At 29.8% G+C, this 12,465-nt stretch overlaps 1 pseudogene; it reads left to right on the top strand.

Annotated features, from left to right (window-relative positions):
* Positions 1-12,248, top strand: part of LOC145270328 (uncharacterized) — a 16,563-nt pseudogene extending 4,315 nt beyond the window's left edge.
* The last annotated feature ends 217 nt before the right edge of the window (positions 12,249-12,465 follow it).

The raw sequence follows: 12,465 nt of genomic DNA, 5'->3' as shown, positions 1-12,465 counted from the left end.
TTCGGCCGAAACAAACCCTATGCACATGATAAGAAAAGTCTGTAAAAAATAAATTATCAAATTATTATTGTTGTTTATATATATATATTTATTTATTATTAAGTTGTTTATATAAAATATTCAGTTTATGTGAAATATTCAGTTTATGTAAAAAAAAATCAGTTTAAGTGAAATGTTTAGATTTGAAATTTTTTAGATGAAAATTATTTGAATTATTTTGACCACTGTTTGAAATGTTGTCAATGCCCTCAAAATAGTGTGAGGGGAGGAGGAAAAATAGAACATAATACATTCTCATTTAAGGGGCAGGTAACTCTTTTGGGAGTTATGTCCCTTTGGTTGCAACATTACATTATTCTTATCTTGGATGTTTACTTTAGTTCAACTAATCCAAATAATTATGAAATGTTCAGTCTTACAAAATAAACCTTTTTTATCTCCATATATTTCATTTATTAATGAATTGGACACACATAAGAGAATTTTTCTTAATAAATTGTGGCAAGACATTGACAAATGTAATCTAAACCTGATAGGAAACAAAGGCAAGATTGGAGATTAGGTGGCAAAATACTCTTGATTTCTATATCACATAAAAGGAACGAAACTCTGTTATCACCGTTATGTTACTTTGCCAAGAATATATAAATAATGACATCGGTATTTCGGAAGTTTACAATTTTAAATAAGCAGAACCTTTTGTTCCTAAATTAGACATGAAAATAAATTATATTTAAAAAAAAAAATACTTTATTTATTTTAAACAATATATATACAGAATTATTTTTTAATTTTAAATTATTTTAAAAGAGAAGTTTTTTTTATTATTTTAAACAATATATATACAGAGATATATTTTAATTTTAAACTATTTGAAAAGAAAAATTTTTTTATATTTATTTTAAACAAAACCTTTTCAAAATTTTAAACAATATGAATCGAATTTTTATAATTTAAATTATAATTTTACAAAATAGAAACCTTTTTAAAAAAATGTTTTACAATATAAATTATTTTAAACGGTAGTACTTTTAGCAGATTTGCCGTTTACTTGTACAAATAACATGTAATCACTAAAAGGGACTTGTTCGGTAGACACCGATAATATCGCTTAATGTAAGCAGAAGTTTTTTTTAGGGAAGGTAATTGTTTTACCTTCCTAAATAAATATATTTAAAGAACACAACAGAAAAGAACAACAAAAATCTGTTTAACAATTTGAAATATTTATGTGGTCAAAGAACTAAGACTGAAGGCCTGGTTCTGATTGAATGACGTTCTCTCAATACTTTTAGCTGATAGGTCAGCCTGTGGCCAAAGAACTAAAAGGGGGCATTGATTCACCAGAGAATATAGTTATCTGTAACTGCGACAGACTACTGTTCTCATCTTGGATATTTATTCAATAAGGAACTAGTTTTCCTACTTAGCACAAAGGGACGAGTTTTCCAGGTACGTGTTTTCCGGAGAGATTTTTCCTAAATTAATCCAAGCAGTAACTTTACGATGAGCAATCAAGAACAACATTGCATTATTACTAGGGGAGATAAAATAACTGTTACGACCTGTAGTATAACAGACAGCACCCACCTCAACATGCTGGGCAAAAGTCTTATGGTCAACATGATTCAAACGAAGCTATGGGTATTTATTTGCGCCCCCACCGAGCAAATTAGGCACGAGGCTTATTTTTCATGTGCCCCAACATATGATCGTTGCTTGACACTTGTTGCCCAGGCCCCGAAGGGGAAGCTACGGTTGCCCGGAATTATTTCGCATTCTGCAGCGTCATCATACATAGTTGATTCTGAAGTTGGTGACATTTGTAGACGGAATTGATATTCCATCAAACCAGTTAAAAGAAACTCGATACAACAAGTTGCAACACGTCACAAGAGATCATTAGCAGACCTTAGCCAGAGAAGGAGGTCTGAGGAGCAAACATCATCTGCACGGATAAAACAACTGACCAGTGAATCACACACTAATGGATCCTGCAGACATACCTGCAAGCTTAGATCTATTAAAGCGTCACAGAGAGTAAATCTATACAACTCTGCAAACCGTTGAACAAATTACCTCTACATTAACGAAAAAACAAAATAAATAAAAATATTATAAGAACATATAAAATAAATAAAAATATTTTTTTTATATATTTAGATGAGTTAACTGTCAATTTGAATACGAAAGATGTAACTATTTCCCTTGTATAACTCAGATTTAGAGAAGAGTTATTGCTCTTAATTTCTATTTAGTTTCCGTAATAGGGTTTTTTTTTTACATGGGGGTCACCACTTATAAAGGCCCGAAGGCCACTCAGGGATAAGTGTTATTGCGTGTACAGTAATCAATGAGATAGTATTGTAGTAATCATTTGTATTGAGAGTTTTGATAGAGTGTCTTACTTAAGGGGGCGGTTTATCAGGAGTTTGTTTATGTTGGACTTGAAGACGTCCAAATTGTAGTCAGGTGGGAAACAGGCAAGCAAGCGGCAGAGAGTTCCACTGGCGTGCAGTTCTAAGAAAGAAGCTTTGCTCATGGAATCTACGTTTGGATTTAGGCACAGATAGAGAGTGGGGAAAATTATTGACAGTAGTTTCAGCCAGACGAGTGTTTTTCGTGAAAGATTGGCGAGGAGGACGAGGGATTGGAGCGTTTCAAAGCGTTGACTATCTTGTCATATGCTCCTGCTCCACATGGCCAGAACAGAATTGTGAAGAATAAGTTGCAAGTTTCATAATGCAGTCACGTGGTTATAGTGTATTTTCTTGGTTCAAATCAATTTTTTAATTGTCTGCAATTCCTTCCTTTTTTTAATTGTTAATGTGAAATATTCAGTTTTGCAATTATTTATATGGGAATTATTTGGATTATTCGGACTACTGTTCTCATCTTGGACGTTAACAGTAGCTCGATTAACCCAAATAATAATGAATCGTTTAGTCTTACAAAACCTGATTTTTATATTTTCATATATTTTATTTTTAATGAATAAGGCACAGAATAGTTAAATGTACTTAGAAATACTAACAAGCTTTAACTATTAACAAATATAATCCAAACTCGATATGGAAACTAATTCGACACACTAAACTAATGAACGGATACTTTTACACGAGGAACGAAATAATAATTACACCGTTTTACGATGACCTAAATTCATTTTTCTTTAGCAGTTGATTGTCTCTTTAAATAATTTCACGATTTTCACGATTTTTTATGTGAGGATTATTTGAATTACTGTCTCATTGACTACTGTTCTCATCTTGGATGTTGATTGTAATTCGACTAATCCAAATAATAATGAAAATAATAATAAAATATTCAGTCTTAAAAAATAAATATGATTTTTACAGTTCCATGTATCTGGCAGTCTTGCAGTTAAGCCGGGCAAACTCGAAAGTAAGTTCGACAACTCTAGAAGGGTCACATGAGTATTTACATCGTTTAATGAATTTTGTGAAACATTGGTGAAAACATAACACATCTTAAATGTAAAATAATTTTGTTGAATAGAACAAAAGGTAATAAGAGATCAATTAAACGAACAAAATATACATATTTATAACCATTTATTTAACAAAAAAGAAAGAAACAATTTTTAGGATTGTATTATCGTCTTAACAGAAAAACAAACAAAATAAAATCTGAAGTAATGCAGTTTTCAGATTACAGATTTACAAATCAAGTTATACAAAAATATTTATAAAAAAACTGAAACTTTGTCGTGTGTAATAAAAGCAATCGTAAAACTTGAAATAAAATATTTAAAAATATTTTTAAATATCTAAATATTTAAAAAAATATTTTTTAATATCTAAATATTGAAAAGGTACAAAAATAAAAATTGTCTCAATCGTGAAGGATTTCTCCTCCGCTGAAAGAGAACAAGAAATGGAAGTGCAGCATCTGAAGAACAGATACTACACTTTGTCTGAAGTAATGCAGTTTTCAGATTTACAAATCAAGTTATACAAAAATATTTATAAAAAAACTGAAACTTTGTCGTGTGTAATAAAAGCAATCGTAAAACTTGAAATAAAATATTTAAAAAATATTTTTAAATATCTAAATATTTAAAAAATATTTGAACATTTAATAATAAGTAATATCGTGATAAAACTTTAATAATTTATAATATTGTCATTGACTGCCATTTGGACTACTATTCTCATCTTGGATATTGACTGTAGTTCGACTAATCCAAATAATAATGAAATATTCAATCTTAAAAAAATAAATCTGGCTTTTATATCTTGTATATTTTAATTTTTAATAAAGATAATAAAGATGAAAAGAATACGTTTACTAAAGAAATACAAATATAAAAGAGAAATTTAAAAAAATAAATCACAACAAGTATCAAATATTGACAAGTTTTAATCTAAACTTGTTAGTAAAACATTTTGTAGGAAAACATTTCGAACATTTAGCTAATTAACAGACATTTTTACACGAGGAACAAAATAATGATGACACCGTGTTATTACGACGACCTTAAGTTCTTTGTTCTTTAGCAGTTGATTTGTTTCTTTTAATAATTTCGCGTTTAAATCGTTTTTTTTTATCTTTTAATTTTGATTCGTTTATATTTTCATATATTTTATTTCTTAATGAATTCAACACACAAAACAAAAGTTGTTTCAATTTACTAAAGAAATCCTAAAAAACAAAAAAAAAAAACAAAAAGAAAAAAAAACGAATTCATCCAGCTTTTTTTTTCGTATTGGATTTTTGGAATGAAAGGTAAGTTATTTTCTTCTTCATTTTTTTTTTTTTGTTAATAAAACAAAATGTAGTCTTTACACAACTATTAAGAGAAAACCAACGATGTTTTCATTAGATGAAAATATTTTAAAAAAGACGTTCGCCAACTTGTTTTTTCTTAATTAAAATGTAAATGTTATGGCAAGATTATTAAAAAAAAAATTAGCCTTCAACCTTTAAAAGCTACCAAGAATGAAACTTATAAATCAAGGAGGAAACTTTTAAAGCTGAGGCGACTTTTTTACTGTAACAAATCTTATAATATTAATAATACCAACATTTAGTTTTTAACAAAACATGAAAAGGCGATGATAGTTGTTTCTATATTTTTTATGACTTAATAAGAGATTGAATGCGACGATACAAAATTATTGTTTTTTTTTTTTTTTAAGAAAAAACTTTTTAATAAAACAAGGATTAAAATATGAAAAAGAAGGCCGTGGCAACTTCTTTATTTTACTGAACAACATCTTAATAATACAAACATCTAGTAAATCGCAGTTTTCGTTTCATAAAAATTGCAAAACCATTGCAACTAGATTTTCATAAAAATAATAACTGACTGTGACTGAAACTCAATTAGTCGATGATACTGGATGGAATACGTAAATATTGAATAACGTGGGTGTCAATTTATTACAATGACCTTAATTATCAATTACCTAATTTAATGAACAGTTTCACACAATTTATTTATATTTTAATCAAAGAAAATATATATTTAACAAAATCTAACAGTATGAGGATCGCATTATATTTAACAAAATCAATTTAAATTGTTCTAATAAATTTCAATTTGCAATTACTTTATAAAGTAACTTTTCTCTTAATATATATATATATATATATATATATATATATATATATATATATATATAGTAGAAATGGTAATTAATAAAAACCCGAAGAAAGTGCTCAATACTGTTGTAGAGCAAATATGCATTTTATTTTTTATTACCGGCCAAAAAAAAAAACAAAAAAAAAACGGCCGGGTAGCTGAAACAATAATGTAACTTAACAGAACGATACAGTAATAAAAAATAAAACGTGTATATATATATATATATATATATATATATATATATATATATATATATAACATTAGTTAATATTGAATTAGCTCTAGGATATTTACCTATCGAGCTTATTATATATCTAAATTACAACGAGCATTTTTCTTTCCTGTATGTTAATAAAACTAATAATTTCACTGTTACATTAAAATACACTCAGCTCTTTAGACTATTGTTCTAATCTCCTTTAAATTTCAATTTGCAATTACTTTATAAAGTAACTTTTCTCTTAATATATATATATATATATATATATATATATATATATATATATATATGACATATGAATACATGAACAAAAACATTGGTCTAATATAGATTTGTAAAATTCCAAACATGAAATTATTACTCTCGCAAGAATATATCAAGTTTACAATTATCTAAAATTTGCAAAAAGTTTTGACTGTTCTTTAAAAATTAACTATTAAAATATCCTTAAAAGTGTTGTCATAATGTAATTCAAAAATATTTCAACATTTTCTAAATACATTATATGTGACACGCATACAATTCTTAGTGGCATAACCTGAATTTAATGGTTGAATAAAGTGTTCTGTAAAACAGCAAAGCAGATAATGACAAAAATAAACAGATTATATCATGGCAACACCTGTTTACAAAGCACACACAAAATAGTAGCACATACAAAATTGTTAGGTAGGTTTATCGAATCCAATGCACACTACAAAGTGTATTATTATGTGAAGTGGAATAGTCTTTATACAACGAGTGTTAATGCAAACAAAAAACTGAGTTGTCGAAACTGTTTCTATCAGATTAAGGTTGATGAGTCAGACATGTATTCAATCCAATAATATTAATAACAATAAACAGACATAATATAAATATTTGAATGCAATATAAATATATGTTTCTCTTTCACGAGTATTTAATCATAAAAAACGAAATATTTTCAACAAGACTATATCTTCAGAAACACATGTATTGAGTGCTCTTATTTTTTAAACGTATCTCCATTAACTTTTTTGGGTCAAATTAATCTAGATATTGTGAGTTCACTCGAAAATATTTACAACAATAAACAAACGGATTATGTATTGAATTTATAAGAAAAATCCAATAATATTAACAATAAACAGACAAGTACTAATATTAAAATATTAAATCTATAAGCAAGATCCAATAATATAAATAATATTAAATTATTCTAGATATGGTGAGTTCAAACCAATAATATTGACAATAAAGCGACTCAATACTAATATTTGAATGTAAATACTAAAAATATTGAATTTCATTTTATGTTACAGATGTTCCTGAGTGGACCCTAGACTTCAATTGTAAAAACATTTGAAAACATAAGACATCTTAAAGGTAATAAACTTTTGTTGAATAGATATTCATGTTCAAATAAACAAAAATACCATAATAGATCAAAAAGTAAAAAAAAAATTTGAATGAAAAGTATATGGCTTTAAAAAGACAATATTTTATACAATACCGGAAACTATAGAAAAACTAAGAAAAATTTCGTAGAAATACTAAATCCTTTGATGTAGAAATTTGAAAATATCGCTCCGTTGATTTAAATCATAAAACACGCAAGAAATATTTTCAACAATAACTTCAGTATCTTATGTATTGATTTGCCTTATTTTTGAAACGTGTCTCAATTTTTTTGGATGAATTTAATCTAGATATTGTGAGTTCAATCCAATAATATTTACAACATTAAACAGATGATCTATTAAAGGTCTAAGAATAATCCAATAATATTAATAACAATAAACAGACATAATATAAATATTTGAATGCAATATAAATATATGTTTCTCTTTCACGGCGATTTAAATCATAAAAAACGCAATATTTTCAACAAAACTATATCTTCAGAAATGCATGTATTGATTTGCTTTTTTTTGTCTCAATTTTTTGGATGAATTTAATCTAGATATTGTGAGTTCAATCCAATAATATTTACAACAATAAACAGATGATATAAGTTATAAGAATAATCCAATAATGTTAATAACAATAAACAGACAAATACTAATATTAAAATATAAAATTCATAAGCAAAACCCAATAATATAAATAATATTAAATTAATCAGTTCAGGGTGAGTTCAAGCACATAATATTAATAACAATAAACAGACAAATACTAATATTAGAATATTAAATTCATAAGCAACGTCATTTTAATGGCTGAAGATAGCGTTCTTTAAAATAGCAAAGATGATAATTAATGACAACATGGGTTATGAGTTTTTGTTGCATATTAAGCGTGTTGATTAAACCGTCTTGCACTATCGATGCAACATCTCTTGCAACACCTTTACAAAGCACACACAAAATAGTAGCATATACAAAATTGGTAGGTAGGTTTATCGAATCCAATGCACATGTCGTAGCATGCGGTTAAACATGGTATGAATGTCTCCTTTTAGTCTCTGAAACCAGTGTTATTCATAGGACTGGTTGATTCCACTTAGTTCTGAAAAAAGGGGTGGTTTGTACCCCACAACTGTAAACTAAAAACGTGTTCTTACCGTTATATTAACGTAGCTGAAATATTAAAATTTTAAACATAAAACAGGGAGTGAATTCCAAAGTTCGGACCTATGAGATTTGAGACTCTTGTTGAACCTTAAAAACGAATATAGTAAAGATAGTTTCACTCACTTATGTATGGCAAAATACTCAGTGCATTTGATACTCAGTGTAAGTTTTGTAAACGTCTAGGATATTCTCGGTTAAAATACTTGTTAGGTAAGTTTATCTAATCCAGTGTATTATATTTATTATGTGAAGTGGATATAGTCTTTATACAACAAGTGTTAATGGAAACAAAAAAACTGAGTTGTCAAAACTGTTTCTATCAGGTTTAGGTTGATGAGTCAGACGTGTATCCAATCCAACAAGATTCATAACAATAAACAGACATATTTGAATGCAATATAAATATGTTTCTCTTTCACGACGATATAAATCATAAGAAACGCAAGAAATATTTTCAACAACATCTTCAGAAATACATGTATTGATTGGCCTTATTTTTGAAACGTGTCTCAATTAACTATTTTGGATCAAATTAATCTAGATATTGTGAGTTCAATCCAATAATATTTACAACAATAAACAGATTATATATTGAAGTTATAAGAATAATCCAATAATATTAATAACAATAAACAGACAAATACTAATATTAGAATATTAAATGCATAAGCAACGTCCAATAATATACTAATATTAAATTAATCAAGATATGGTGAGTTCAAGCACATAATATTAACAATAAACAGACACAATACTAATATTTGAATGTAAATACTAAAAACATTGAATTTCATTTAATTTTACAGATGTTCCTGATTGGACGCTATTATTCAATTCAAGAAAAGTATGTGGCTTTAAAAAGACAATATTTTCTACAATTCTGGAAACTATAGAAAAACTAAGAATTTCGTAGAAATGCTAAATCGTTTGAGGTAGCAATTTTCAAAGATCGCTCAGTTGTAATATATAAAACTGTGGGTAAATTTGTTCGCATCTGCTAGGCCATTTTATCTTCAGCTTGAACAAATGAGAAAATTGAAATAAAAAAGATATAACCAAATGTGTGTAGAATATGTATGAAAAATCATTTATTAAGACATATGATGAGGCAGACAATGGGAAATGTATCAGATTTAGTTAAACATATAATTCACACTTGAGAAATTCCAGATTCTTGTGAAGTGTGACGATATTCTTATTTTAATTAATAAACGTTAATGACAAATTTAAAATCTCCATGATGGAAAATCAACATTGTTGTAAACTGTGTGATTATTCTTGTTCTAGAAAATCAACGTTAATGAAACATGAGAACTCACACTGGGGAAAAGCCACATACTTGTGAAGTGTGTGGATATGCTTGTTCTCACAAATCAAAGTTAATAAGACATGTAAGGACTCACACTGGAGAAAAGCCACACTCCTGCGAAGTGTGTAAATATTCCTGTTCTGACAAAACATCTTTAATGAAACATATGAGAACTCACACAGGTGAAAAGCCATATTCTTGTGAAATATGTGGATATTCAAGTGCTCAAAAATCAGTATTAGTCACACATATGAGAACTCACACAGATGAAAAGCCATATTCTTGTGAAATATGTGGATATTCAAGTGCTCAAAAATCAGGATTAATCACACATATGAGAACTCACACAGGTGAAAAGCCATATTCTTGTGAAATATGTGGATATTCAAGTGCTCAAAAATCAGGATTAATCACACATATGAGAATTCACACTGGTGAAAAGCCACATACTTGTAAAGTATGCAAATATTCTTTTTCTGACAAATCTCTTTTAGTAAGACATATGAAAACTCACTCTGGGGAAAGGTCACATACTTGTGAAGTGTGTGGATATTCTTGTTTTCAAAAATCAAGGTTAGTAATACATGTAAGAACTCACACTGGGGAAAAGCCACATTCCTGTGAAGTGTGTAAATATTCTTGTTCTGACAAAACATCTTTAATGAGACATATGAGAACTCACACAGGTGAAAATCTATATTCTTGTGAAATATGTGGATATACAAGTTATCAAAAATCAGCCTTAGTCACCCATATGAGAACTCACACTGGGGAAAAGCCATATACTTGTGAAATATGTGAATATTCTTGTTCTCAAAAAGCAAGGTTAGCCACACATATGAGAACTCACACCGGTGAAAAGCCACATTCTTGTGAAGTATGTAATTTTTCTTGTTCTGACAAATCAAGTTTAATTAGACACATGAGAACTCACTCAGCAAACACAACAATTGCTGGTTCTGCCACACAGAAGTAGAGAGTGTGAATCAGCTAACATAAAACTTGAGTATTCAATGTAGTTGTACGTCTTAAAAACATGTACCAGAAAGAAAAGTGTGAAATAATAATACATCATCCACTATGACTACGAAATTCCTACATGCCAGAAAACGAGGATATTAAGCCGAACATATGTATGTGAGAGAAGAGGGAGCAAATAGAAACTCAAGTCGAAGAAGCGTCCCTAATGATATTGACCTTAACAAGTACATAGCAAGCATACCCGGTGAAGCAAGTGCAAGTGAAATACAAACGATTGCACTGAAAGGGATGGCTAGAATCCTGAAAAGATCTCTTGATTGGACTCACTAAAATAAAGGTATTTTGGGGATTAGAAATCATTGATAGTTGTTTTGGCTAGACGAGTTATTTTGAGCCATAGATGAGCACTTGCAATGAAAATAACCATAAAGCAGAGACAGGCTCGTAACGTCTCTTCTGTGGGGAAAGAGGTTGCAGGGAAGAAGAAAAGGGCATCTACTAAGCTACGAGGTCTATTTTGAACTCTGTCAAGGCATGATAAGCTGCTTCTGGCAGCTCCTGCCGAGATGTGGCAACAGTACTCCATCATTGGATGTACCTGGCTTTTATATAGGTAGAGAATTGCAGCAGAAATGAGAGATCTACTGGAGCGGTAGAAGGATCCCACCTTTTTCCCACGACCTTGGCAATGGATTTGATATATGCGTTCAATTACAGATCAGGAGTAAAGGGCAAACACAGAAGCTTGTCAAAACATGAAGCCTCCCCAAAACGAGAGCGGTTCATTTCAATTGATGCCAGATAGGCATCAGATCGTTGATTTACAAAAAGAACATGAATATAAAGATTGAAAGTAAAATAAATTGCTTTTCACTTTGCCACATTTTTTACAGGGAGGTCACCACTTATCAAGGCCCGAAGGCCACTCAGGGATAAGGGTTATTGCGTGTACAGTGGTCAATGAGATAATACCGTAGTAATCATTAGTATTGGAGATTTGATAGAGTGTCTTACTTAAGGGGGGCGGTTTGTCAGGAATTTGTTTATGTTGGATTTGAAGACGTCCAAGTTGTAGTCAGGTGGGAAACAGGTAAGCGGCAGAGAGATCCACTGGCGTGCAGTTCAAAGAAAGAAGCTTTGCTCGTGGAATCTACGTTTGGATTTAGGCACAGATAAAGAGTGGGGAAAATTATTGACAGTAGTTTCAACCAGACGAGTGTTTCTTGTGAAAGATTGGCTAGGAAGACGAGGGATTGGAGCTCAGACGAGCACTTGCCATGGAAATAACGATAAAAAAGACAGGCTTGCAACGTCTCTTCTGTGGGAGAGAGGTTGCAGGGAAGAGAAAAGGGCATCCCCCAATAAACCACGAAGTCTATTTTGTACTCTGTCAATGCAGGATAGGCTGTTTTTAGCAGCTCCTACCCAGATGTGGCAGCAGTACTCCATCCTTGGACGTACTTGGCTTTTATACAGATAGAGTGATAAATATTAAGTGTCATTTTTTCTCATCAAAAAATGTTTTCATCTATTTTTACAAACCATAACAAAATCATTAAAAATTGTAAAAATAAAATGAAGATTAATATTCAACGTGTGTGTGTGTGTGTGTGCTACTGTGCATAGCTTTGTGTCTGATTGTTCGAGATACACACAAAACACGTTGAGCGTTTTAGCAATTCACTATAATAACCCGCCACGATTGCTGGAACTAAAAGGAAAGAAAAATGGAAAAAAGTATGAGCGGGACGTGTTTGTTTCACTGCAGTTTGGTCTGAGTTGTTAATGCAGCTGTGAGTCGATAATGAAA

This window comes from Euprymna scolopes, chromosome 46, assembly GCF_053919585.1.
Source record: "Euprymna scolopes isolate OS-2025 chromosome 46, ASM5391958v1, whole genome shotgun sequence".
NCBI classification, from domain to species: Eukaryota; Metazoa; Mollusca; class Cephalopoda; order Sepiida; family Sepiolidae; genus Euprymna; species Euprymna scolopes.
The sequence above is the reverse complement of the archived record's forward strand: the minus strand, read 5'-3'. Positions and strand labels throughout refer to the sequence as shown.